Here is a 27,352-nt window from a genome sequence, read left to right on the forward strand (position 1 = left end):
ATACACTTCACTAGATAGGATAAGCTTTTTTTTCAGATTGGTTGAGGGAATGAGTCCCACCCTTTGGGATGTATAAAACCATCAATTTATTAGTAGGGTCTGACAATCTGAGCTGGACTGGAGAGAAACAAGAGGACCATTGTTCTCACAGGTAGAACAGTAAACTTGGGCTACCAGTAGTACTCATCTCATCAAGGAATGAGCATTATTTCAAGATAATGTCTACCTTTTACTCAATGTTTCTTCATTATCTGTTTATTAACAATAACCTGTATGATACTCTGTATGCATTTTCCCCAAAAGACATATGTAATAATTTGATTTTGGAAGACAGCTTCTAGAGGTAGAAGAGAAATAAAGAAAAAAAATAAATCTGGCAGAGAGCCACACACTTGCTTAAATGTTAGGGATTTACCTAAATGTGAATGCTAAGCAATTTTGACTTTATTCATTACCTTCCATTTAATATAAACTCCCTAAAACAGCAGAGGAGGAAACCAGGTGGATCAGAGGGCCCAATACAGTGCTTCAAAGCTTGAAACAAGGTAATTATTGTATCAGGATAGTTTCAATGATAATGAGATCAGTTTTGAAAGAAAATATTTCAGGTGAACACTTTTTTCAGACAACAAATTCTTTCAATTATCTTATTTATTCAGACAAAATTGGCAAAATAGACTTGTCTTTTCTCCAAAGGAAGAAACAAAGTTTTAAAGTTACATGCAAAATGTGGCAGTGAATCATTGTGACCAAGTAAGGCAAAGCAATTAGAGAAAAAAATCAGGGGGATGCCCAGTAAATCTCCTTAGCAGATTAAAGTGTGGCAAATCATGTTGTTGGCAAATACTTAAAAAAAATAACATATAGGGTTTACTGAACTCTGCATATGTTAGAAAGAATTTGGAATCTTTTGCCAAAACTATGCTGAGTTCTTCCATACTTAGAAACTCCTGTAACTTGTTTTAAGCATCAACCACTTGTTCTGCTAAATAGCCTCCTACTTCCAATCTGGTTCGTATATGCTGTTCCAGAATGTAATGTAATAGTCTATTTTACAGTAGCAACAAACTCTCATAATGTCTGGATACTGTGAGATAAGACATCTATCTTATCACAATACTTAAACTTCAACTCGTGATCAGACTAAAAGCATAAAATCCAAAATTCAATATATCATATTGTTTGGCACTGAAAGTAATGATAATTATGACTTCTATTATCAGTTCTGTTGACAACAACAGCTAAGAAAGATAAAGTTTCTCACATAAATATTTTTGGTGGAAAAACCCAATTCTAACACATACTTTTGAACTGTTGAGCTATTGCTATAGAACCAGACAGTCCAGGCTTATTTTTTCAGAATTTTATAGCTTTTAACTTCAGTCATAGACGTTGTTCATTTGTAATGTAAAATATGCTATATTTTATTTTCTTAAAGATAACAATAAGATTGATTTTTACCCTTTCTGGCTAATATCATGAGGAAAATGTATGGCAACATATGTAAGTACATGTATATGTATTCATGTATGTATTCATGTATGTATACACACAATTATACTGTATAACAAAATGAATACACATATACATAAGGCATACATGCATACATATATGATTTTCTCAAGCAAGTGACTTGAGCCCTTGTATAAGCAAGTCTATGGAAAGAAACTTAGGCCTCTGTGAATTTTTACTTTACCACTAGAGTAGAAGCACGTTAGTTACTAGATAAATAGTCAGATGAAGAGCTTTCTAGCCTTTTTTTTAAATTGTGAAAGTTTAGATAATGACATAGTTCTCATCTTAATTAAGATGGGGGATCATGACAGCTAGTTATTCTTTTCTATTTGTTGTTGTTAGTAAATTGAGTTATCAGAAACATAAATTCATCACATGAATTTGAAAAGTTGACTTTCAGTTTTCAATTTTCTATAGAATATCATTATTGCTTATGTTAGACTATTCATTTATTCATATAATAAATATTTTGTTAGCCACAATACTTTTATTTGAAAACAAAACAAAATTAAAAAAGAAACACATGTTTGTGTAGAGAAAGCAGAGGGAAAATATATTGTGATCTGTTTCTAGGGATTGAGGAGAGTAGAACAAAGATTACTATCCTTTACAGACTTTTTTTGACAGACTGATTATTGATATTAACATAGAGTAGAGGGGAAAGGTGTAGAAGACAGGTAAGAGGTGATGGGGGAAAAGATTCATCAATATTCTTCAAATGAAGAAGCTTTCTATTTGAAGGAGTACAATCCTGGGGATGCTTCCTAATTGATGCTATATCATAAGACCTAAAAATAATATGGATTCTGTCCATATGATAAAAATTGAACCAAGAATCTCAAAGAAGATAGTGGAGGAACAAATAATTAATGGAAAGTGAAAATAATTTAGAGAAACAAAAGGGTTTTTTTTAATTTTATTTACCTTATTCTGAACTTAAGAAATAAAACAACCATCTTCATAACATAGTTGAGTAGGAAAAAAAAGGTGATTGTACATAAAAGTGCAAAGCTATTATAAATAATTTGCTATTCTTTATAAATGTATAATAAAATTACCATGTAACTTTCCTTTTTCCTCTTTTTTTCTTTTACCCTCTACTTGCCTTAGTGGTGCCTACCATTAGACACAAATATGCATGCAAGTGAAATCATCCCATACACTTGTATTTATGAGTTCTCCCTCTGGATGTAGATAGTGTGTCCCTTCATATATTCTTTGTACTTGATTTGGGTATTTATAATAGTTCAAATGACTTAGTCACTAACAGTTGTTCTTAAAACAATAGAGCTATTCCTTTACACAAAAGTAATCAGTTTAAAGAAGTTTCAATAGCAAAGCTGCTCTTAACATGGCCTTTGTTACCTTCTGATGCATTCACTGACTGGAAGGGCTAATTGAGGAGAGCTATAATTGGTCTTTGTATGGCATGAATCTTACTAGTCACAAACCCTTTAGCAGATGGGAGGCAGAACAGCAACTAAACCTAAATGTAGAACCTCAAAAGAGGACAGACAGATCTAAAGTATCAAGCTAAACAAGTTGTAGTACTCTCTGCAGGGAAGAGATTTATTAAAAAGGACATCCCTATTAGATCTTGGAAAGGGCATCAGAACACCTTGAAGGTACCATAACAGTATTTGAAATTGCCAGCATTTGTCTAAGACACTAAGTCACATCTTTAGTTGGAGGAATTTGTCTGACACATCTAGCTTTAACCCTGATGCTATTTGGTCAGTTCTTGCACTAGTTGCAAAATTCCATTTTGAAATGTCAACTAAATTCCCCAATATTTAATGATGATTTTGTTATTTTATGTGATGTAGATTTCGTTCTACCATCATTTCTTTCATGTGCATTTCTTTACTTTTCTTTTTACTTTAGCTTTGAAATACTACTCATGATCCAAATTTTTTATGTGTACTATCAGGCTGTGTACCATGCACATATTAAATTGGTTATTAAATACCTCCCATTTGATAAGTTAGGCAGTAGTGCCTATCAGTGAATCCCTGTATATATTTATATCAAAGGAATATGTACAGATGATGACTACATGGAGAAGTAAATATGCTCATCAAGAAGAAACTCAGATACTATGCATCATAAGAATAGGCCAACAACTGTATCTGTCAAGGGACACATCTAATAAGAGACACTTACACTTTTAATAACAGGAGACATTAGAATTTTTGGAATATTGAAGTTGTTAGGTTCCTCTAAACATATGCCCTGGTCGGATACATTTCCCAGATTTATGTACTCAATGCATATTTCAAGTTCAAGTCCACTATTCTAATTGCATATGCATATATTTATGAGGCAATGAGCCCTAAATTTACATGACTATTTTATTAAGCCATTTTATTTTAAACTAAATGTGTTCTTTGGAAGACTAGCAAAATAAGTGTTGTTAGTAGGGGATCAGAAATATGGCTTGAAAAAAAATTTAATATAATATATACCTAGTATCTGAGACAGCTAAGTAGAAGAGAAACTAACTTGAAAATGATTGGAGGAGAAAAGAAAAAGAAGAATATAATTAAGGGGAGAGAAAGTTCATTGCTACAAATGATTATATAATTTTTAATCACTAGGTATTGGATTTAATTAAAAGAAGAATCATAGCATAATTTTCTTTAAACACTCTAAATCCAGGAATAGCAAAAACCAGACATTTAGAATGTGTTTGGATATATTCACAAGATCATAGACAACACTGTAAGGGATCTCAGAGACTATATATCTGGCTAAAAGTTTCATTTTATATATGAGAAAAATGAGGCTGTGAGGATAAATGTCTTGCTCAAACACAATTTTAAAATGAAAATATTTAAACCACAACTTCCACATTATTTGTAGTTAATTAACACATGAAATATCTATGTATATACATATGTGTGTACATTAGTAGTTAGTAACTAATATTAAATTAGTAAATTAGTAAGTTAGTAAATTAATTAGTAACTAATAACAAATTAATAGCTTTTCTTGATAAACTGAAGAGCCTTGGTAAGCCAGTGGTTGTGAGAATTGAGTCAAGCTATGGGAAATACAGAATGGCCGAAAAAAGACAAGAATTGAAGTAGATCACAAATCCCTCTGGCCTCAGCTGAGCAATGCATAGCTAGCCACTGTGTTAGAGATGAAACTTGGTTGATTTAAAATGTCAATGAAATCACCAATCTTTCAAAGTACTGGAATATAATAAGTTAATTTTCAAACACCAGGTTTTGATAGCTTGTTCTTACTTCAAAACAAAAGAAAATATAGCTGTGCTGACAGGAGAGGTGGTTAGAATAGTTCTTTTGTTTCAATGTTTGTTCTACAATTTTTGAGGCCACAGCTGCCTGTCAGGGTATTTCATCTCAGAGATCACTTCCTGATGTACCCTACCTTAACCTTCCTGAAATCTTGCCTACACAATTTCTTCCTGTCAAATGAAAGGAAACATTTCAGCAGTTTAATTAACTCCTGTAGATATAAAGAAAAAAAGAACAGAAACAAAAAAAAAAATAAAACCTCACGATCACTCAAGAACAGCTTGCTTTTCTGTCACCTCTGGGAAATCTTGAGTGTTAAGCAGACAGCTTTTCATGATACTGACTTAAAAGAATAGCAACTACATTAGCCATTAAAATTATCTTTACATTCTAACATAATCAACTTCATAAACTTCTATTTTCCATCACCTCTTATTCTCTTATTTAGTTACAAAAATAAAGGGCTAAAAACCTCTATCCAATAAGAAAATAGTGTGTATGTTTTATACACACAATATACACATATGCATATATATGTGTATATATGTATATAAAATATTGTAATATATTATGTGCATATACATATATAATATAGGTCTCTTTATATATTTATGCTTATGTATATATGTGCATACTTAAACATATGATTGTTTATTGCAATGTGTGATGACTCTATAAAGCTTAATATTTCTGAGGGGGGAACATAACATTTTAGGTATATACTGTCAATAGTTATGTCTTGAATTTCTGACAAGGATGGGGGAAATTACTGGAAATTAATTGAAAACAATAAAATGGAAGACATTGTAGGACTGTAGGAAAAACACTAGCCCTTGAGTTAATGGCTGAGCATTCATATCCCCAATTCTGACACTGCCTGTCATCTTGGACAAACCTCAACCTTCCTGAATCCCATTTTCCTAAACTATAATACAAAGGGGTGGTTAGGATGTAATAAAGAGTTGATATGTTTTTCCTCAGGAATGCAGAACTTAAAGCTTTTGTCTGGACATCCTGCCATATTTATAGATTAAGAATGTAAAAAAATAAAAATTATGTCCTGAAGTTGGGAATTCTTAATCAAACCCTAGAGAATTGTTTCCTGGAGAAGTGTTAGGTTTACCACAGATGTCACATTTAGATCTGTATACAGTTTCATTAGCCTTATTACACTGCTTAATTAATGGCAAATTACAAGACTTGATTGTCAATGATACACTAGGAAACAGAATCTACCAGCTTATAAGTGATGTCTGTGCAACACACTGCCTTTAGGCAGTGTGAGTATATGGAAGATGGATGGCAAGAGGATAATTGAGCAGAAACCCTAGGGAGAACTGGAGGGACAACCACAGCAGGGAGGGCAGAAAAATACTTATGGATATATTGAAGCATGCCTTTAAGCAAAGTATCATGGTCATAGAATGATGAAGAACAGTTAAAGCAGACAGATTAATGATATAAAGCAATCAGATATGGGGTGGCTTATGGTGTTCATTTATTTATTTTTATTCTTTATTGACTGAGAGAATAGGTATCAGATACAAAGCCTGAAATATGAATAGATTTTGATCTATGATCATAGTCACAAACCTGTTTTCATGCGAATAAGAAGAAGTGAGTGGTGGTCAAATACAGGATTATTGACTGCCTAAATCTGTAAATACACACAACATGAAGACCGTCAGAAGTGTCTTCTTTGAACATGGACACAGTATCGTAGGCATTCCCAGAGGGACTAATCAATTTATTCCCATTTTTTTAAACCTATCTACTATCCTTCTGAATTTTGAAAAATGTCCTCATATGTCACCTTCTCCAGGAAGACTTCTCTGTTGTTACCTCCAGTCAATGGTGTTATTTTACCCCTTCAGGTCCTCACAGAGTACTTTTTGTATACTTCTATATTTATCATGTTATTTTGTATGCATGTATATATTTGTGTCAAATACTAGAGGAAAGAAAGAAAAATCCCAACACTCAAGTAGCTAACATTATATAGGGGAGACACATGTACATTTTTACTTATTCTATAAGTCCAATTGAAGATGACATTGTTTTTATGTTCAAATGCCTACTGATAATAGTCATTGTGTGTGTGTGCATGTGTGTATGTGTGCATGTGTGAAAAGGTCCACATGTTGTGAGGGCCTGTCTCATACTTGTAGTGGGGAGGGGCAAGGTATAATTCAAAGGAAGGCAAAATAGACATCTTTATTCTCTATTACTTTGACTCCTTTCCAAGAGAGACTTCAATTCCTACTGAGGGTAGAAGAATGATGTTGGAGGCCAGAGGCTGCAACTCTACTCTCCTGAGGGGTCTAAGGCTTCCATTCTAATTAAATACTCCTTTAAATATTAGCAGTCTAGCAGACATGAGTTTCAGGTTCAGGCTCATTTCTGATGGTAATTACATTATTTGGGGGAAGGACTCCAAGCTTTATATCTAAGAGTTGATCCTTTCACACCAAATACCAGTTCCACAGTGAATACATAATATATATGACATAGCCAAGAAAACCCAATTTTTCCAAATTGGCAGCAAAAGAGAAATTAGGGAGGGTATCCAAAGGAGAACATATATATATATATATATATATATATATATATATATATATATATATATATATATATATATAAGACAATACAGAGTGAAAGAGCTGTTTGATTGAGATTGAGCTGAGAGAGAGAGAGAGAGAGAGAGAGAGAGAGAGAGAGAGAGAGAGAGAGAGAATCCTAGATTTGACATTCCCTGAAGTCTCTGGGACAGCAAGTTGTTAATAGGGACATGGTAGAGATTGCCAGCTCCTCTCATGTCTTCTCAGTGTTTGGTTTTTTTCCCCCCTTTGGCAGTCTGAAGTTAGTTAGTCTTGCCAAACTTATTCCCCCTTTGCAGCTGGAAGCCAGAAGTGCTTCAAGTGTCCACAGGGTCCAAAATGATCTGAAGTCTGAAAATGACTCAAGAAAGCTGTGGCTCTCTGCAGTACCACTAATGCAGGGCAGGGTATTTATTTCCACCGATAAGGAAAAAGTCCCATGCAACAGACTTTGGAATTGAGGATACACATAAAACATACAGATGCAAATATATTTTGAATAAATATAAAGATAAACAGGGTAAAACAAAAATTGCCAGTAGGAGTTTTTACTATTCTTTATATCCCTGTGCAACAGTACTGGGCACATATAATGCAATAAAACCTGCTGATTTTTTTTTGTTAATTTTTAGTAGTGGGTAGTTAGACAAAATATTCGTAGGAAGTAGGCTAAGGGAACACTTTGTTTATAAGGCAGTGTTTGAGTGAGTCATGGAGGAAGTAGGAATTATATGTGATCATAGGGATTATATGTGAGGAAAGAGGACGTTTTTAGTATGGCAAGCAGTCTCCCATTTCTGGGATACATGAAAATCAATGATTTGGGAGACAGTACTGTTTGTAAGAAACAGAAGACCAAATTTCACTGTACTATAGAGTATAAAAAAGAAAAAAAATGTATAATGTATAAATGCATAATGAGGCTAAAAGGGTAAGTTAGGGGCAAGTTGTAGAAGGATTTAAAAGCTAAACAGAATTTATATTTTGCCATGGAGGCAATAAGTAGTCATTGGAGTTTTCGAATAAGAGAGTGGTATGGCAGTTCTGTACTTAAGAAAATTGTATGCATGGCTGTTGGTACTTAATAGGTGGTTGTTGAACTGAATTAAGTTGAATTGAATTGCTTCACCATAAAGTGAATTTGTGTACACTCTGTATACAGTGTTATGTAATGAATCAATTAAAACAGAAGGTACATTAATCAAATATTGTCAATTCTCCCCACCAACACTGTTGTTATAGGATTCTATAATGTGTTAAAAGATTAAAACTGTCCTTTAAAAGGATATTATTTTGACTTGAGTCTTAAAAATTTCATAAAAAGGAAGATTCATTGTCATTCATTCATCAAGGGCCAGATGCTAAAGCCTCCCATCTTAGACTCCCTGCTTAATAGATGCAAAGAAATATTGCCAAGCCATATGGTTCTGCTGTTTCCTTTAGGAGTTGACCACTGTTCCTCTGGCTCTCTCTCTGCTCAACTTCTGTAGTTACTAAACAGGCATTTGGCCAGTATTGGAGTCAGGCCTTTACCCAGATGTCTGGATAAAGGACTGGTAATTTATATAAATTATGCTTGGAGAATGAGTTAAGTTCAGGAGGGGGAAAGTTCATTCATCAGCATAAAACGTGGGAATTATTGCTTATCCTAGTGCACAACATCTACCATCTCAGTTTTAAAATATTTATACACCCAAGAATTATGTGCTTCTTGGGTGTCTACCAAGCTCCCTCCTGGTATTCTCAGCTGTTATCATCTTCAATGGTGTCTGGTGATTCCAGCTGGCATATGGCTCATCATAACAGTGCTGGAATGGGTTTCAAATCCTGGGTCTTGGGCCAATCACTACTTGTTATCTTTTGCACTTATAATCTGCCTGGAACTTTTCAAGATATTTTTCAAGTTTCTAATAGGCTTCTCAATAAAAAAAAATGTATTTATTTTTATACCATTCTTTGTGCTTTAAAAACTCAATTCACACTGACGATCATTGACTGTCTATTCATCTGATGACTTCTCAACCTTTAACAATGGAATCAAAGACTTCGCAAGATGATACAAAAGTTTTTAATCTGGGGTACATGAATAGGACTGAATAAATGCAAAGACACAAAGGCATATGTGTGTGTGTGTGTGTGTGCTTATGCACAGATATATATATATACACACACACACACACACACACACACACACACACACACCCATATACACCCATATGATTAGGAGTTTTAAAATTGTATTTTCATAAAATTTGTTTCCTTTGTATCATATTTTATTGTATGTATTTGAAAACATTCTGATAAGGGGTATATAAAATTCAGCAGGTTACCAAAGGGGCCCACAACACAACAAAGATTTAGAACTCATGGAATCATGGATAGAGATAGATTTTTAGAATCAGGAAGACTCAGTTCAAGTCCTTCCTCTCATAGCTGTTGACAGTGTGTCAGTGAACAAGTTAACTAAATTTTCAATGACCTCAAGTAGCTCTTTAGTACAATAAATTAAAAATTAGTTGTCCATCTGCATCACTGGAAAGAATTTCCAGACCAGAAGCCACTTATATTGATGAGATGGCAGCTATGGACAAGCAAAACCCAACAAAATGGACCTGCCTTGTAAGTTTCCATTAAGTCATTAAGGTTCATATCACATCAGTTCATATGGATTTCAGGACAGTATTTAAACATGACAAATGTTTTGTTGTCACCAGTCGAATAATAATGTGACATAGCTGTGACAGAAGATTCAGAGTAATTGAGATTTGTTTTCTGTTTTAATAAATTCCATTCAATTTCCTTTTTTCTTTAAAGTAGTCTTCAGAACCTTTTATGGATTTCAATTGTAAAAATAGATTAATTTTTACTACAGATTTCTTTCTAAAGGAACTCGTTTATACCTAATCACAAAGCAAGGAAAGAAAGGAATCATGGCAGAGTAAGAGTGGAAGAGTGAGAGAATGTTTCAGTCTTATAACTTGTCAAAAGAATCATCCACTGATGATTAAAATATTTCAGCAGCATATTCTGTACTCAGTACAGTATATGACAAAAGTGAAAGGAAAAAAAAATCTCAGAGCTGATAGCTTTAACATGATAGAAAACTTCTAAAATATAATAAGTAGCCCATTTTTCTGGTCACCTTGCCATTATTCACATTATCTTCCTTCCCATATCTACCATATTACTGTAGTCTGAGGAAGTATAAATTGATACATGCACAAAAGTACAATAAGATAGAGGTAACAAACAAGCAAAATATTCTCTCATGAACTCAAATTTGCAAGGTCATAGTTATTAATACACAGCTAAAATTATTTTATCAGGGACATTTAGCATGTCTATAGTCTGAGTATGCTTGCACCATACTCAGTTTTACTGCCTTAAATATTTCTAACATCCATCAGGAGAATATTCGATTAGTAGGCATTGTAACCTTTTGATAACACTGTAGCTAGCCTTTGTACACAGTGTAACCTGCTGCTCAAAGTCCATTTGCAGAAGATATCTTTATTGGTGGAGATTTATCATGTGATGCTCTAAGCCTGTGTGAGGGTCAGAGTTGGTAAGTTTGAAACAAAAGAGAGATCCTGGTCTTCTGGTTTCTGTCTACAGGAAAGAAAACAGAGTTCTAGATTCTCCTTAGGTCACTGAATGGAGGGAAAGAATATGGGAAAAAGCTGCCACATAAAGGAACTGGCACCATGATGATGTTGCTATCCCCTGCTTATTATCACTAGAGCTTACTACGCTAGAGATTGAGAAATTTTCAGTTTGGTGAGATAAGGTACTGTCTTTTTTGATTGAGCTGAGACATATCACTCTGAAGTAGGAATTCATTTACTTTGTTTATTTTCTGGTATATTTTCATTTGTACCACTTCTCTGATTTCTGTTTGCTATTACCATGGATAGAAAGGTTTATTTGTCATTATGTGTACATCCTGGAACTCATATTTGGTGGAGAGTCAACCCTTAAAGGGTTCATTCTCCATTAACTCATAGCTAGCAAGGACTCAGATTAAATATGAAAAATTTCCCTTTATTAATACTATTTGGGAAGAATGTAAATACATAGAATTCTAGCCTGGTAACTCCATTCTCTGAGGATAACAGTATGACCAGCCTCTGGCACCAATCTACTGCTTTTCCTCCTGAAAGTAATAAAGTCTCTTTTTGAAAAAAAAATTTAGGCAGGAGGCTATAGAAACAAAGAGAAACTCATCTATACCTCTCTGTGGGTAAAATCTAGACAGACTTCTTCGGACAACATAACTGACATCAATAAAACACAGCTTACATCACTCCTTACCACTTCACTGCATTAATCATTTCCTAATTTTCATGGATGGAATAATAAATTAATAGAAAACTTAACCTTCTGATGCCATTATATGTAACAGTGTGTTTATATATAATATATATATAATATAAACACACACATATATACATACATGTATATATGTGTGTATGCTAGCATTTATATATCATTGTAAAAATTGTAAAACACTTGAAAAAATATTATGTCATTTTATCCTTACAACAACACTATTGTTATCCCCATTTTATAGGTAAGAAAACTGAGGAAGACAAAGGAGAAGGTACTTGCGCAGGATGACACAGCTAATAAATGCTCTTAGTCCACCTGTCTATCTCATAATATTGGATTGGCCATGTGTATCAATCATATCTAAGAATAGAAAGAGCTGTGACAAAACTTCACAATTTGGTGATAAAACTGAGACTTTTATTGGCATCATGAATTCTTACCTCATGGTCATAATCTCACATACAAGAAGGGTAGAAGAAAACACATCTTCTGCCTTGCTGCTATTCTTTGCTCTCTGTTGCTTGGTTGAAGGGAAATGGAGATACAAAAGCAACTCCTTCCAGGAAGATGGTTCTCTCTAAATAGAATCCAAACACCAGCTTAATCATAGGAGTATAAAAGTGTTCTCTGTAAGTTACCTTATTGGATATCCGCATATTCAGACGCGCATGACCCTAGGCCTGCAGACTTATGATCCTGTTACCTCAATTAAAGGTGCCTTATTTCAGGACTTGACAGTACATAACCCTATAGCACTAGTGCAAAAAATATTCTCCAAACTGTCAGCACTAGGCCAGAGAATAGAGGTACAGGCAGTGGGACAAGATACCAGGAAAGGACACTACGCATTTGAGACTGGGGGTGGGGAGTGGCCGGTGTAGCAGTCCACTTAATCTGACAGAAATATTTGTGCAGCAAACAGTCTCTCCATGTAAAAGTCATGTAAGACACAAAACTAGGATAGTAAACCATAAATTCCCCAGCATGGGGAGGAGGAAGAGATGCTTTGAGATTTAGCTCCCTAAGAAAAACAACCAGAAGAAATATCAGAGGGGATAGAATCAAAAAGTGAATGATAGGAGGAAATCAAGAGGAAAAATAGAATAAAATTATCAAAGATCTCTAAAGAAGAAAACTGACTTTGAACATAAACAGACAACATTAACAGTGAAAACATTAACAACAGAAGGCAATGCAGTTTCCAGGTTTACTAAATGAGGTCAGGTATCTTTGAATAAATACAAGAAAATTAAAAAAAAAATATATCTAACATTATGAGACAGAGGACCCTGAGGAAAATTAAGAAAATGTGGAACCACAATTCAGTGTGAGTGATTAAAAAAGAGAAATGAAAATAATGAAATCAGAATTTATTTCATGAACAGCTAAAATAATGAGCAGAATAAAGGAAAAATGGAATCTGCAAAGGCAAACCTCACCAAAGAAAGAAAAAAAAAGAATAAATAATTGGGAATGCAATATACAGAAACAAAACATGATCTTGAGGAAGAGAATGAAAATAAAAATAAGAATAAGAAAATATGCTCACTATGCAAACGTACTGATCTAAAAGAGAGAATGATTAAAGATAACCTAAGAATCTTTTGTCTCCCAGAAGAATATTAAGGGAAAAACACCCTTAATAGCATAATGCAGGGAATAATGGAAAATATAATATATAACTTCTGAATATGTAATAATAGAAGAAAAACCCTAACCAAAAGAAATACAGAAGGAGTAAATAATTGCAACAGACAAGGACAACAGCAACAGTGACATGAGAGAGAGACCTGTAAGAGATTACTTTCTAAATTTACACAAAGGGACAAGGGTGAAGGTGGACATCAAGTGGCTTTAAAAGAGACAGACCTGGGTACTATGGATAGAAGCTGGTAACATCTTATCTAGAGATGAATAAATTATTTTTATGGGGCTACATTACAATATGGGATGCACCTGAAAGGAGGTAAGAGTAGCAAGGTTTAGAGAAGAATATATGATGTGTAGGGATCAAATCAAAGCCTTAAAAAATTGGAAATTTGGTCTCAGAAAGAAAAGATCCTGCAGCAAATTGCATGATGAGGAACGAGGGTGGGGGTGGGTTTGAAAACATGGATAAAGGAGGGACTCTTTCCTTTACTAATGGGAGGGGTTTCCATTAATAAATGCTCCTATAGGGGAAAAGAGTAGGTCTGTGAGAAGAGATGCTGTCATTTCATTGCTTGAAAAATCTATTAATCCTACCTTGGGGATGAGAGGTGGCAGAGTTGGAACTGCTGGGGACCACTAACATGTGGATCACTGGGAGAGCATAGAGCCAAGGAGGAGATTTTTGAAGCAAAAGGGTAAAAAAATGTAAACAAGAAAAGCACATAGATCGGTGTTAGACTACATAATAAGGAACATTATGGAGTATGGGCCCTACCACAGGGCAGAATCCACTCTGTCACCTTCCATAATATTATTTTGGAAGTGAGGCAAAATGGAAAAAGGGGAATGCCTTTTTTATGTAGGTGTAAGCTCTAAAAGGCAGTAGTGTGAGAGAAATAATTATTTTGCTCCTCTCTTAATAACCAATTATTAAATTAGGATTAAGGATTTGTTGGCCTATTTCCTTATTCAGAAATCTGTCCCTATCTCTGCAGGACATTGCTGATAGATGAGATTGTCCAAATCCTCTGGGTACATGCTTCTCAATCTTGGGTGGGAACCAACCCAACCAGAATACCCTCGAAATGGAATCTAATTTAGGTGATGTCTTGCCCTTAGGGAATAAGCTCCTTTCCTTGGAACCTTTTATTAGAATGTAGAGTGACCCAGTTTATGAAGGGGAAACCAACTATAATGGTCTGGGTAAAGACAGATTCTTTTGTCCAGATTGCTGCAGGTAGCTGAGTTTCATTATTAGGTCATGTTCTCAGCAAGAGCAGCTGTAGACTTTTTGCTCAGCTCCTCATTGATAGCTCTACAACCTCACTGATTGTTAGCCAATCAGAGTTGATTTCCACCCTCTTTTCCAAAGACTTTTTAGCATGCGATGTTCTCCTGGGTGGTGAAAGCTCTTTAATTATGGAAGAAACCACGGACTTCAATTTATTGATTATTTACCAGCCATAATTAATAAATTTATTATTAATTACCCAGAAACTACATTTACCCTATCAGAAATGATGTCTATAATAAATACAGATCATAGGATGATTTATAAAAAGTGATAAAGAGTGAACTAAGCAGAGCCAAGCAAACAACGTAAATAATAACAATAATGTAAGTGGAAGGAAGACATTACAACTGACCAAACACAGCAGAACACATAAAAAAAGTATCAAAATTATAAAGATCAAGCAGGACTCAAATGAGAAGATCTAAGAGGATGCCTCCAAGCCATGTCTTCATGGAGATGTGAGGACCACTGGTGTTATATATGTATTCTCTATGGTTTCAGGCTTTTTCACTTTTTTCTTTATTTTTTTGAAATTATTTAATGTTTCAAATTTTCTCCCCATATCATCCCTTCCCCCACCCAAAGATGGCATGCACTCTGAATACCCCTTACCCTAATCTGCCCTCCCTTCTACCCCTTCCCTTCTCTTTTCCCCTTCTATCCTGCAGGGAAGGATAGATTTCTATACCCCATTGCCTGTATATCTTATTTCCCAGTTGCATGTGAAAACAATTTTTTAAATAAAACTTTGGGTTCCAAATTTTCTCCCTTTCTTCCTTCCCACCCACCTTCACTGACATGGCACGAAACTTGATACTGGTTATATATGTGTAGTCATACAAAACACTTCCATAGTGGTCATGTTGTGAAAAGCTAAGTATATTTCCCTTCATTGTATCCCATGCCCATTTATTCTACTCTCTTTTTTGACCCTGTCCCTCCTTGGAAAGATTTGCTTCTGATCACCCCCTCACCTAGTTTACCCTCCTCTCTATCATCACCCTGCTGTCTTGTCCCTTTCCCCCCTATTTTCCTCTTGGGTAAGATAGCTTTCCATAGCCAATTCAGTCTGAATGTTATTCCCTCTTTAAGACAAATCCAATAAGAATAAGATTCATTCACTCCCTTTCACCTTTCCCTGTTTCCCCTCCACTGTAAAAACGTTTTCTTGTCTGTTTTATTGAGATAATTTGCCCCATTCTACCTCTCCCTTTTTCCTTCTCCCAGTATAATACCTATCACACCTTAATTTTATTCTCCAGATATCACCACTTCATCTTCAACTCACCCTGTGCCATCTATCTATCTATCTATCTATCTATCTATCTATCTATCTATCTATCTACACACATAAAAAATTTCCCTCCAACTACCCTAATACTGACAAAGGTCTCATGAGTTACAACTGTCATCTTTCCATGCAGGAATGTAAACAGTTCTACCTGAATAAGTCCCTTATGATTTCTCTGTCCTGTTTACTTCTTCATGTTTTTCTTGTGTCTTGTATTTGAAAGTCAAATTTTCTATTCAGTTCTGGTCTTTTCATCAAGAATGCTTGAAAGTCCTCTATTTCACTGAATTGCCATTTTTTCCCCTGAAGGAGTATACTCAGTTTTGCTGGGTAGGTGATTCTTAGTTGTAATCCTATCTCCTTTGCCCTCTGGAATATTATATTCCATGCCTTCTGGTCCTTTAATGTAGAATCTGCTAAACCTTGTGTTATCCTGATTGTGTTTCCACAGTACTTGAACTGTTTCCTTCTGGCAGCTTGTAATATTTTCTCCTTGATGTGGGAACTCTGGAATTTGGCTATAATATTCCTAAGAGTTTTCCTTTGGGGATCTCTTTCAGGAGGAGATCTGTGGATTCTTTTCATTTCTATTTTGCCCTCTGGTTCTACTATATCAGGGCAGTTTTCCTTGATAATTTCTTGAAAGATGATCTCTAGGCTCTTTTTGTGATCATGGCTTTCAGATAGTCCGATAATTTTTAAATTCTCTCTCCTGAATCTATTTTCCAGGTCAGTTGATTTTCCAATGAGATATTTCACATTGTCTTCTATTTTTTTCATTCTTTTGGTTTTGTTTTATAATGTCTTAATTTCTCATCAAGTCGTTAGCTTCCCATTGCTTCATTCTAATTTTTAAGGAAATATTTTCTTCAGTGAGTTTTTGGACTTCCTTTTCCATTTGGTCAGTTCTGCTTTTTAGGCATTCTCTCTCATTTGCTTTTTGGACCTCTTTTGCAATTTGGATTAGGCTATTTTTAGGGTATTATTTTTTTCAGTATTTTTTTGGGTCTCCTTTAGCAAGCTGTTCACTTGTTTTTCATGATTTTCTTGCATCACTCTCATTTCTCTTCCCAGTTTTTCCTCTACTTCTCTTACTTTCTTCTCAAAATCCTTTTTGAGTTCTTCCATGGCCTGGAACCAATTCATATTTTTTTTTTTGGAGGCTTTGGATTTAGGAACTTTGACTTTGTTGTCTCCTACTGGTTGTATATTTTGATCTTCTTTGTTACCAAAGAAAGATTCTATGCTCTGACTTTTTTCACTCAGTTTGTTCATGATCCCAGGCAATTACTTGATTTATAAACTGTTTGTTTGTGGAGAGTGTACTGTATCAAGCTTCAGGGATTTTGTGCAACTGTTTTCAGAGATACTTCTAGGGATCTGTAAATTTTCCATTCTTCCAAGGTGGTATGATCAAGGGTGAGGTGTTTACTCCTCTTCTGGACTGTGCTGTGGTCTATGAGTGACCACAAGCACTCTTTTCTGCCTTGGAGTTATAAGAAGGATTCTCTCTTTACAGCCACTACAAACTCCAGCATTCCAGTGCTCCTCCTTAACCCAGGACTGCCATCCAGAGCTGTGACCCAGAGCCAAGCACAGGCAAAGCAAGAGAATCCTGTGTAAGCAATAACAAAGAGATCTCTGCAATCCTCCTCTGATTGACCACTCAATTTCCCCTCAGTCTGTGTGCCAGGAGCTCCAGAAGCAGCCACCATGTTGGGCTGCAGCCGAGACTAGGCCTGAGACCTAGCTTCTTTCTCACCGAGGTCACTGACTTTTCCTTCTGATCTTCTAAGTTCTCTTTGGCATTCATGAGTTGAGAAGTCTGAAAACCACCACAGCTGCCAACGATTCAGTCCTCTGAGGCCTGCTCCATGTTTGCTGAGGCCTATTTTGCCTGTGTGCCCAAGCTTAACTGTATTCCTCTCTCTGGCTGGTGTGATAGACCTTTCCAATCAACTGTCCAGGTTGTCTTCGGCTGGAAATCTGTTTCACTCTGTCTTTTTGTGGGTTCTGTTGTTTTAGAATTTATTTAGAGCCATTTTTTTATGGTATTTGGAGGGGTTTGGGGGAGAACTCAAGCGAGTCACTGCTTTTACTCTGCCATCTTGGCTCTGCCCCACTGTTAGATTTTTTTTAATACATTAGTCAGTTGTGCTGATTTTTCTTTTTATTTAAAAAAAGTACTATTTGTTATATATGATGGATCTCTGGGATGGGGAGTTGGAGGAATACTTGTGATAATTATGCTGATGTAAGAAAAAGGCAATATCAATTTTTAAAAGGATATCAACTGGCTATAATATTGCACCAGATATTTAAAAAAAATGTATCCTAATAGGAATAATCATAAATGCTATACTTGAATTCCAAAAATCCAATCACATTTATAAAAATGGAATGGAGCAAGAGGCATGATTAGGCAACAATCACTTTTTAAAAAAAATCCTTGGGATTTTAAATGGACTATAAGGTTGATCAGAATATTATAATGTTATATATAATGTAATATTATAACCCAAAGAGTCAATGTGAGCTTAACTCAAATTAAGATCCACCTCCAAATCTGAAATAAGACCAAAAGATTGCAATTGCAGCAAGCAGAATTAAGCTCTCCATTAGGAGAGCTTCAATAGGAATTTTCCAAAAATGGGATAGGCTGCCTTAGTTTGGAGTTGGTTCCCTCTTACTTAAAGTCTTTAAGAAATGTTGGAATAGCTCTCTTTGTGACATCTTATACAGGGGGATTCCTTTTCATTTTTCAATTGTTTTCAATGGCTTCTGAGATCCCTTCCAATTTTCATATTGTATGATTGTGTGATTCCAGAATGTGATCTCCAGAAAAGTTAAAGTATATAGAAGTTTTCCATATATAGAAGATGCATATGCACACACACACACACACACACACACACACACACACATGCACACACGCACACACAGACACACACAGAGGAGGGAGAGAGAGACACAGAGAAAGAGACAGAGACAGAGACAGAAAAAGAGAAAGAGGATTCCATATATAGATTATATACAGATTTCTAGTTAATAATTATATTTGATTCTGTCTTTAACTTGTTTTGTGGAGGTTGGACTATTACATTTCTGTTAGTAAAGACAAATGGTCTTTTTAGTGTGTTTGTAGAGCAGTATAAACTTCAAAGGTGACAACTATTTAGTGTGATATGTATGCAGTCAAGAAGCCAATATATCATTTATGTTCTTGTTTTCTGATTTATTATTTACTTTGTACAACATTTGTGAAAATTCCAATGATTTTTTTTTCAGTTTAAACAGTAAGAATTAGATTTCATTTATGACATGTTTCTTAAGATAAGAATAAAAAAAATCCTGTGCATGGCCTACTCAGCACATTTACTGAGAAGGGAGATAATGCAACTGTTTTTCTTAGAAAATGGAGCAGATAAATATACATAGAATACTATTTAAAAACAAAGGAGAAATAAGTAGTACTACACAGTATCCAAATGTTAAAGAAATGAATTAATGATGGCTTAGCCCCCAAACAAGCAAGCACAGTAAAAGAGGGAGGCAGTGCTGTAAGAAAAAGGATTTGTAAAAGCTTCACTTTTGGGCTGAGCCAAGATGGATGAGAGAATCCAGGAAGCTGCCTGAGCTCTCTTCAGTTTACCTTGGAAACAACCTTAAATGCACCCTAAAAGAATTCTGGAGTGACAGAATCTACAAAAGACAGAGTAAAAAAAATTCCCAGCCCAAGATGACTTAGAAGGACTTCAGGAAAGGTCTGAATCATTTGGGGAGCAGAACCCAGGGCAGGCAGTGCATGAGCAAGGCAGCAAGAGGCTGTTAGCCACAGCACAGAACAGCAACCCACGCCTCGCAGCCCTGCATCAGCAAACCAGTGGCACAGCACACCAGCTGTGAGCCCTTCAGCTCTAGCACACCAGGCAGGTTGCCAGCCCCAGAACCCAGGACACAAGAAGCATGACAAGGCTGTGCCACCCCAGTGCAGTGTGTAAGCTTCCAGCACCTAGGGTCCTAGGTCAGGAAGCCAGTGACCAGGGCTCTAGTGACCATCATACACAGCTTGATACAGTGCACTCTGAGGTCCAGAAGCAGAGCTCAACTTTTAAAAATGAGCGAAAAGCCCAGAACAGCTCTGAGCATAGAAAAGTACTATGTTGTCAGGGTAGATACAAACACAAACTCAGAAGACAAACACAATGTCAAAATGCCTAAATGTGAAACCTCAAAGGGGAATGTGAAGTGGTCTCAGTCCCAAAATGCGAGATTGCAAGAGATCCAAAAGGATTTTAAAATTCTAATAAGAGAAGAAGAAAAGTTGGGAAACAAGAGGTATGTAAGAGAGAGCCAACAACTTGAAAAAGAAAGGACAAAAGTTGACTAAACAAAATAATTCCTGAAAAAATACAGTTGACAAAATGGAGGAAAAAAAAGTCCTCTGAGATAAATAACTTTTTAAAAGTAGAATTGGCCAAATGGAAAAGGAGGTACAATAGCTAAATAAAGAAAACAGTTCCTTAAAAATTACAAAGGCCCTGGATTCAGAAGGACCTGAGTTAAAATCTGGCCTTAGACAGATAACACTTACCAGCTGTGTGACCCTACGCAAGGCCCTAGACCCAGTGGCCTAGCCCCTCAAAAATAACAATAGAGGAAGGGGATGCTAATGACTCTGAGACAGCAAGAATCAGTCAAACAAAATCAAAGAATGAAAAAATAGAAAATAGAATATTTGTAAAATACCACATTGGGGGAAATATTATGGACTTGGAAAATAGATTCTGGAGAGATAATTTAAGATTTATTGGACTACCTGAAAGCCATGATCAAAAAGAGAGCCTTGGCAGCATTGTTCAAGAAATTATCAAGGGAAATTGTGCTGATATTCTAGAACCAGAGGGAAAAATATTCATTGAAAAACAAAATTCACCAATCACTTCCTGAAAGAGATCCTAAAAGAGAAACTACATTTAATGAAATATGGGCCTTACAAATTTTCATGATTGAAAGACCAGAGCTAAGTAGAAAAATCAATCTTCACATATAAGACTCAAGAGAAGCATAAAAAGGTAAACAGGAAAGGAAAAAAAAATGTCATTCAATAAGGTTAAACTGTTTACATCCCTATACAGGAAGATGATGTTTTTATCTCTTGAGAAATGTATCTCTATTATGATAGATAGAAGGGGTGTACATAAATAGAGGGTGTGGGTACAAGTTGTCTTTGATGAGATGATATGAAAATAATTAAGATGTAAAACAAAAAAGATTGTACTGGGAGAAGAGGAGAGAGGGAGGCAGAATGAGGTAAATTAAGTCAAATGAAGAGACACAAAAGAATTATTACAGTACTGGGAAAGAAGGGAGGAGGTGAATGTTGTTTAAACCTTACCTTTGTCGGATTTGGCTCAAAGAGGGAGTAAAATATACCTTTACTTGGGTATATAAATTTATCTTACCCTATAGGGAAGAAGGAGGGAAAGGTAAAATAAAAGGGAGGGGCATTGGATAGGAGGGAGGGCAGAAGTAGGTAAAATAAAAGGTAGGGAGATAATAGAAGGGAGGCAGATTGAGGGAGGAGGTGATAAGAAATGAAACCCAGGTGAGGGTGTAAAGGGTGAAAAGAGAGAGAAAAATATAAATGGGAAAAATAGGATGCAGGGAAATACATAGTTAATAATTATAACTGTGAATGGGAATGGGATTAAGTCTCTCATAAAATGGAAGCAGACAGCACAGTTGATTTAAAACCACAATCCTATAATATGTTGTTTAGAAGAAACACATTTGAAGCAGAAAGATGAAAGAAGTATAAAGATAAAAGTCTGGAAAAGAATATATTATGCTTCAGCTAAAGTTAAAAAAAAATGGAGAGGTAACAATCCAGATCTTAGACAAAGCAAAAACAAAAATAGAACTAATTAAAAGAGGTAAGGAAAGAAACAACATCTTGCTAAAAACTAAAATAAACAATGAAGTAATATCAGCAATAAACATGTAAGTACCAAGTGACATAGCATATGAATTCTTAGAGGAGAAGTTAAGTAAGTTACAGGAAAAAATAGAGAGCAGAATTATACTAATGGGGGACCACAACCTCCTCCTCTATATACTAGATTTGAGATAAATCTAATCAAAAAATTAAAAAAAAAGAAAGAAAGAAGTTAAGCAGGTGAATAGAATTTTAGAAAAGTTAGATATGGTAGATCTCTAGAGAAAACTGAATGGGAATATAAAGGAATATACTTTTTTCTCTGTGGTACATGGCACCTACACAAAAAAATGACCATGTATTAGGGTATAAAAATCTCATAATCAAATGCAGGAAGTCACAAATATAAAATGCTTTCTTTTTAGATCATGATGCAATAAAAATTATGTGTAAGGGCCATGAAAAGATACATAAACATTAATAATGAAAATTAATGGTTAAGTAAATTTAAAAAAATCTAGTCCTAAAAATGAGTGGGTCAAACAACAATTCATAGAAACAGTCATTAATTCCTTCAAAGAGAATGATAATAATGTAACAACGTACTAACACTTATGGGATGCAGCCAAATCACTTCTTAGGGGAAATTTTGTATTTTTAAATGTTTACATAAATAAAATATAGAAATAGGAGATCAATGAATTTGTTGTGCAACTGAAAAAACTGGAAAAGGAAAAAAATGAAGACATACAATTAAATTCCTAATTAGGAATTTTCAAAAGAAAAGGAGTGATCAATAGAATTGAAAGTAAGAAAACTATTGAACTAAAAAATGAAACTAAGAGCTGCTTTTGTGAGACAACAAATAAAATAGATAAATCTTTGGTTAATTTGATTTAAAAAAAGAAGAAAATCAAATTACCAGCATCAAAAATGAAATGGGTAAATTCACTACCACTGAAGAGGAAATTGAAACAATAATTCAGAGCTATGTTGCTTAACTGTATGTCAATAGATCTGACAATCTAAGTGAAATGTATGAATATTTAAATATATATCTATATCTATATCTATATCTATATCTATATCTATATCTATATCTATATCTATATCTATATCTATATCTATATATATCTATAGATATAGATATAGCCCAGATCAACAGAAGAGGATATAAAATACTTAAATAATCCCATTTCAGAAAAAAATAAATTGAAGAAGCCATGAAAGAACTACTAGGGCCAGATGGATTTATAAGTGAATTCTATCAAACATTTAAAGAACAATTCTTTCCAATACTATATAAACTATTTTGGATAATACTCAAAGACAGAATCCTAACAAATCTTTTGTTCTTGACATCGGCTGATGCCTATACCAGGAAGATCCAAAACAGAGAATGAAAATTATAGCCAAATTTCTGTAATGAATGTTGAGGCAAAAATTTTAAATAAAATATTAGTAAAGAGATTATAGCAATTAATAACAAGGATAAGACACTATGGGTAGGTGGGATTTATGCTAGGAATGCAGGGCTGGCTCAATATTAGGAAAACTATCAGTCTAATTGACCATATCAATAACAAAACTGATAGAAATCTTATGATTATCTCAATAGATACAGAACAAGTTTTTAACAAAAGACAATACCCATTCATATTAAAAACACCAGAGAGTATAGGAAGAAACGGAGTTTTTCTTAAAATGATAAGTAGTATCTATCTAAGACCATCACTAAACATTATATATAATGGGAATAAGCTAGAAGCTTCCTCAATAAGATCAGGGGTGAAGTAAGTATGCCTATTATCACCACTGTTATTCAATATTGTACTAAAAACTTTTGCTTTAGCACTAAGAGATTGCTTGCTGTCTTGGAGAGTGTGGAGATAAGAGAAAGAAAAAAAATTGGAACTCAAAATCTTATAAAAATGAATGTAGAAATATACAATTCTATGTAATTGGGAAAAGAAAATAAATGTTTAAATGGAAACAAAGTAAAAAAAAATAAAAGTTTCAACTAGTAACCACAAGATGATAAGTAGCTCGCAATTGTCAGAGAACAGTCAGTTTCCCAGGACCTTCAGCATGCCAGTTTTCAGGAAAGTCCCAAAAAAGTAATTCAAATGTCTGCCATATGCAAAGAAAAGGAAATTGAGAAATCCTTTCCTTGTCCTCGATATATAGAGATTATATGATGTTTGTCTTCCTATCAAAGGCAAAAGCCAATTGTACTTGTTGGAACTGCACTTTGGCTTGCCTGTTCAATTACTTTAAAGGGTTACAGGTATACTTCTAAATGCACCAATTCATTTGACTGACTGAACATTTCATACGTAATATCTGGTGCAAAAAAATAAGCAAAGAATCAAAATACTTGAGGTCTATTGGAAACAAGATGAGAAGACTAGAGAATATTCTACTGTATGGAGAGATAGATAAGGAGATATAATGGCAAACACCCCCCAAAAAAATTAAAAAAAAAAAACTTCCCCAAGCTAAATAAAAAGAATGAAGCTATTTCCATTGGAAGCTCTTGAGCATTTGAGAGAGAAGTAAGAATATTCTATGGTGCATTGAATAATGTTGTTTTGTAGCTGCAAACAGACGTGAGGATTCTTGGAATTAACTCCAAGGAACCTATGTTAATTATATCCCGAGGAATGGTATTTATACACAAGGATTAAAAACTAAAATACTAGAAATTTGATGTTCTTGATTAAAACCAGAATGCAGAACCCATCATGTATATGTGATAGCTTTAAAAAGGTTCCCACCTAACTTCCCAGTCTTTTTCATGCTCATTGCCTTCACATTCTCTACTTCAGTCAAATGGATCTACTAGCTGCTATTTGTAAGGGATAACCATCTTTCAACCCTTTGATTTTTTACTGGGGATCCATCATATCTGACATACAAGCCCTCCTCTTCTCTACCTCTTAAAATATCTACAGTATTTTAGGGCAGCCCAAGTGCAGTCTCTTAAACCAGCATACCTCAACTCAAAAATCTCCAATAGACATAAGCACTCTAAGAGGAGAAGGGATTTTTTTTGTTCAAATTTTTGTGTTACCACTGCTTAACACAAGATTTTGCATACAATAATTACCTAAATTGTTTTTGATTGAATTGAATAGAATATGTAAAATGTGACTGATCTTGATGAGGTGTCAGGGTTTCTTTGTACTTAATTGTTACAGAAACATTTTTTCTCAACTTGGGACTTTTAGTAAAAGCCCCAGAAGAACAGTCCTGAATTTCTTTTTCCAACACAAGGCAAAAAATTACAACTTTATGTGGTTTGGATGATACTAGACAGGAAAAAAAAAGTTTCCCTATAATCTGTAGGGAAACTCAAGCATAATGCTAGACTGTGTAGGAAACATCTGAGAATTTTTACTATGATATTTCTTGATTGCTTGTGGTAGAAATCAATGATGAGAGCAGACTCTATCACTTGCTGAGGAGATCAGAGTTGACTTTATGTAGTCCAATCATGGTGAATCATTTTGTACAATGCCTTCATGGAGAAAGTAATTAGGCATAACATATAGTCTACTAAGGCTCATCAAATTCATGAACTGTTTCTTATTCTTGGTGATTGATGTGGAGATGAGTGATACCATTAGATGAAACCTGCAAAGAATTTCAAGGAATTACAACTTCATTGGCTAAGAAACATGAGGATTTTTGAAATACAGATGATAATTTAAATATATATGTAAACATATATATGAGTGTGTGTGGGGGTGTATTTATATGTGGGGGGGCAATATTTTGGGAATTTAATTTATAGGAATCATGGCTTTCCAAATAGAAATGTAGCATATTTCATAGAGACTAGATAAAACTGGATTGTTTTGAGGTAGATTTGCCAGTCTGATTAAAAGGTTTGCAACTGTTTATATTGTTTTTTCAATCTACTAAAATAATTCTGTATATATTCACAAATTATTCCCATGTTTCTTTGTTCTCATATTCTCTTTTTCTTAGAGAACAATATTCTTTATCATTCTTATGCTACAATTTGCTCAGCCATTCTAGTCAACGAACATTTATTTTCTTTCTTTTTTTTCCTGTTTTATTTCTGTTGTCTTCCGCTATAATTAAAATTACTATTGTGGGGGGCAGAGCCAAGATGGTGGCATAAAAGCAGGGATTCACTTGAGCTCTCCCCCCAAGTACCTCCAAATACTTGTAAAAATGACTCTACACAAATTCTGGAGCAGAACCCACAAAAAGACAGAGTGAAACACATTTCCACCCCAAGACAACCTGGATGGTCATTAGGAAAGGCCTGTTGTGCCAGGCCGGTAGAGGAGTGCAGTTCAATGTGGGCTGCATAGGCAAAGACTGGGCCTCAGGGAACATGGAGCAGGCCTCAGGGGACTGAATCAAAGGGAGGTGTGGTAAATTCCAGACTTCTCAATCCACAAAATCCAAAGACAAATCAGAAAGTCAGTGGGAAAGTTCTTTCTGACCTGGATGAGAAAGAAGCTCTGTCCAGCCTTGACTCTAGTGCAGACCCAGGGTGGTGGTCTTAGCTGGGGCTGCTTCCAGAGCTTTTGGCCCACAGACAGTGTGTGTGTGTGGGGGGATCAAATGGCTAATCAGAAGGGAATTGCAAGGGTTTCTTTGCTGGCTCTGAGGCAGGATTCTCTTGCTTTGCCCATGCTTGGATCTGGGTCACCATACTGAGTGGTGATCCTTGGGAGAGGAGAAGTGCTGGCATGGTGGAGCTTGTAGCAGCAGTGGAGCGAGAAGGCTCCTCTCATTTCCAGGGCTGAAAAGAGTGCTTGTGGTCACTCACAGACCACAGCACAGGCCAGGAGAGGAGTAATCACCTCTCCTTAGATCATACTACCTTGGAAGAACTGAAAACTTACAGATTTCTAAGAAGTATCTCTGAAAACATCTGTACAAAATCCCTGAAGCTTGGTACAGTATACTCTCCATACTAGAAGCACAGCCTACCTTAACAAAGAGTTAAAAACTCAAAGAAATGGCTGGAAAGATGAAAAAACAGAGGGAAAAAAATCAGACTATAGAATCATACTTTGGTGACAAAGAGGATCAAAACATATAACCAGAAGAAGACAACAAAGTCAAAGCTCCTACATTCAAAGCCCCCAGGAGAAACATGAATTGGTCTCAGGCCATGGAAAAGCTCAAAAAAGATATTTAAAATGAAGTAAGAGAAGTAGAGGAAAAATTTGGAAAAGAAATGAGACTAATGCAGGAAAATCATGAAAAAATGAGTCAACAGCTTGCTAAAGGAGACCCCAAAAAACTGCTAAAGAAAATAATATCTTAGAATAGACTAAATGGCAGAAGAGTTTCAAAAAGCCAATGAGAAGAAGAATGCTTTAAAAAGCAGAATTAAGAAAATGGGAAAGGAGGTCCAAAAGCTCACTGAGGAAAATAATTCCTTAAAAATTAAAATGGAGCAAATGGAAGCTAATGACATCATGAGAA

Source organism: Phascolarctos cinereus, unplaced genomic scaffold, assembly GCF_003287225.1.
Source record: "Phascolarctos cinereus isolate Bilbo 61053 unplaced genomic scaffold, phaCin_HiC Scaffold_9;HRSCAF=440, whole genome shotgun sequence".
Lineage (NCBI taxonomy): Eukaryota > Metazoa > Chordata > Mammalia > Diprotodontia > Phascolarctidae > Phascolarctos > Phascolarctos cinereus.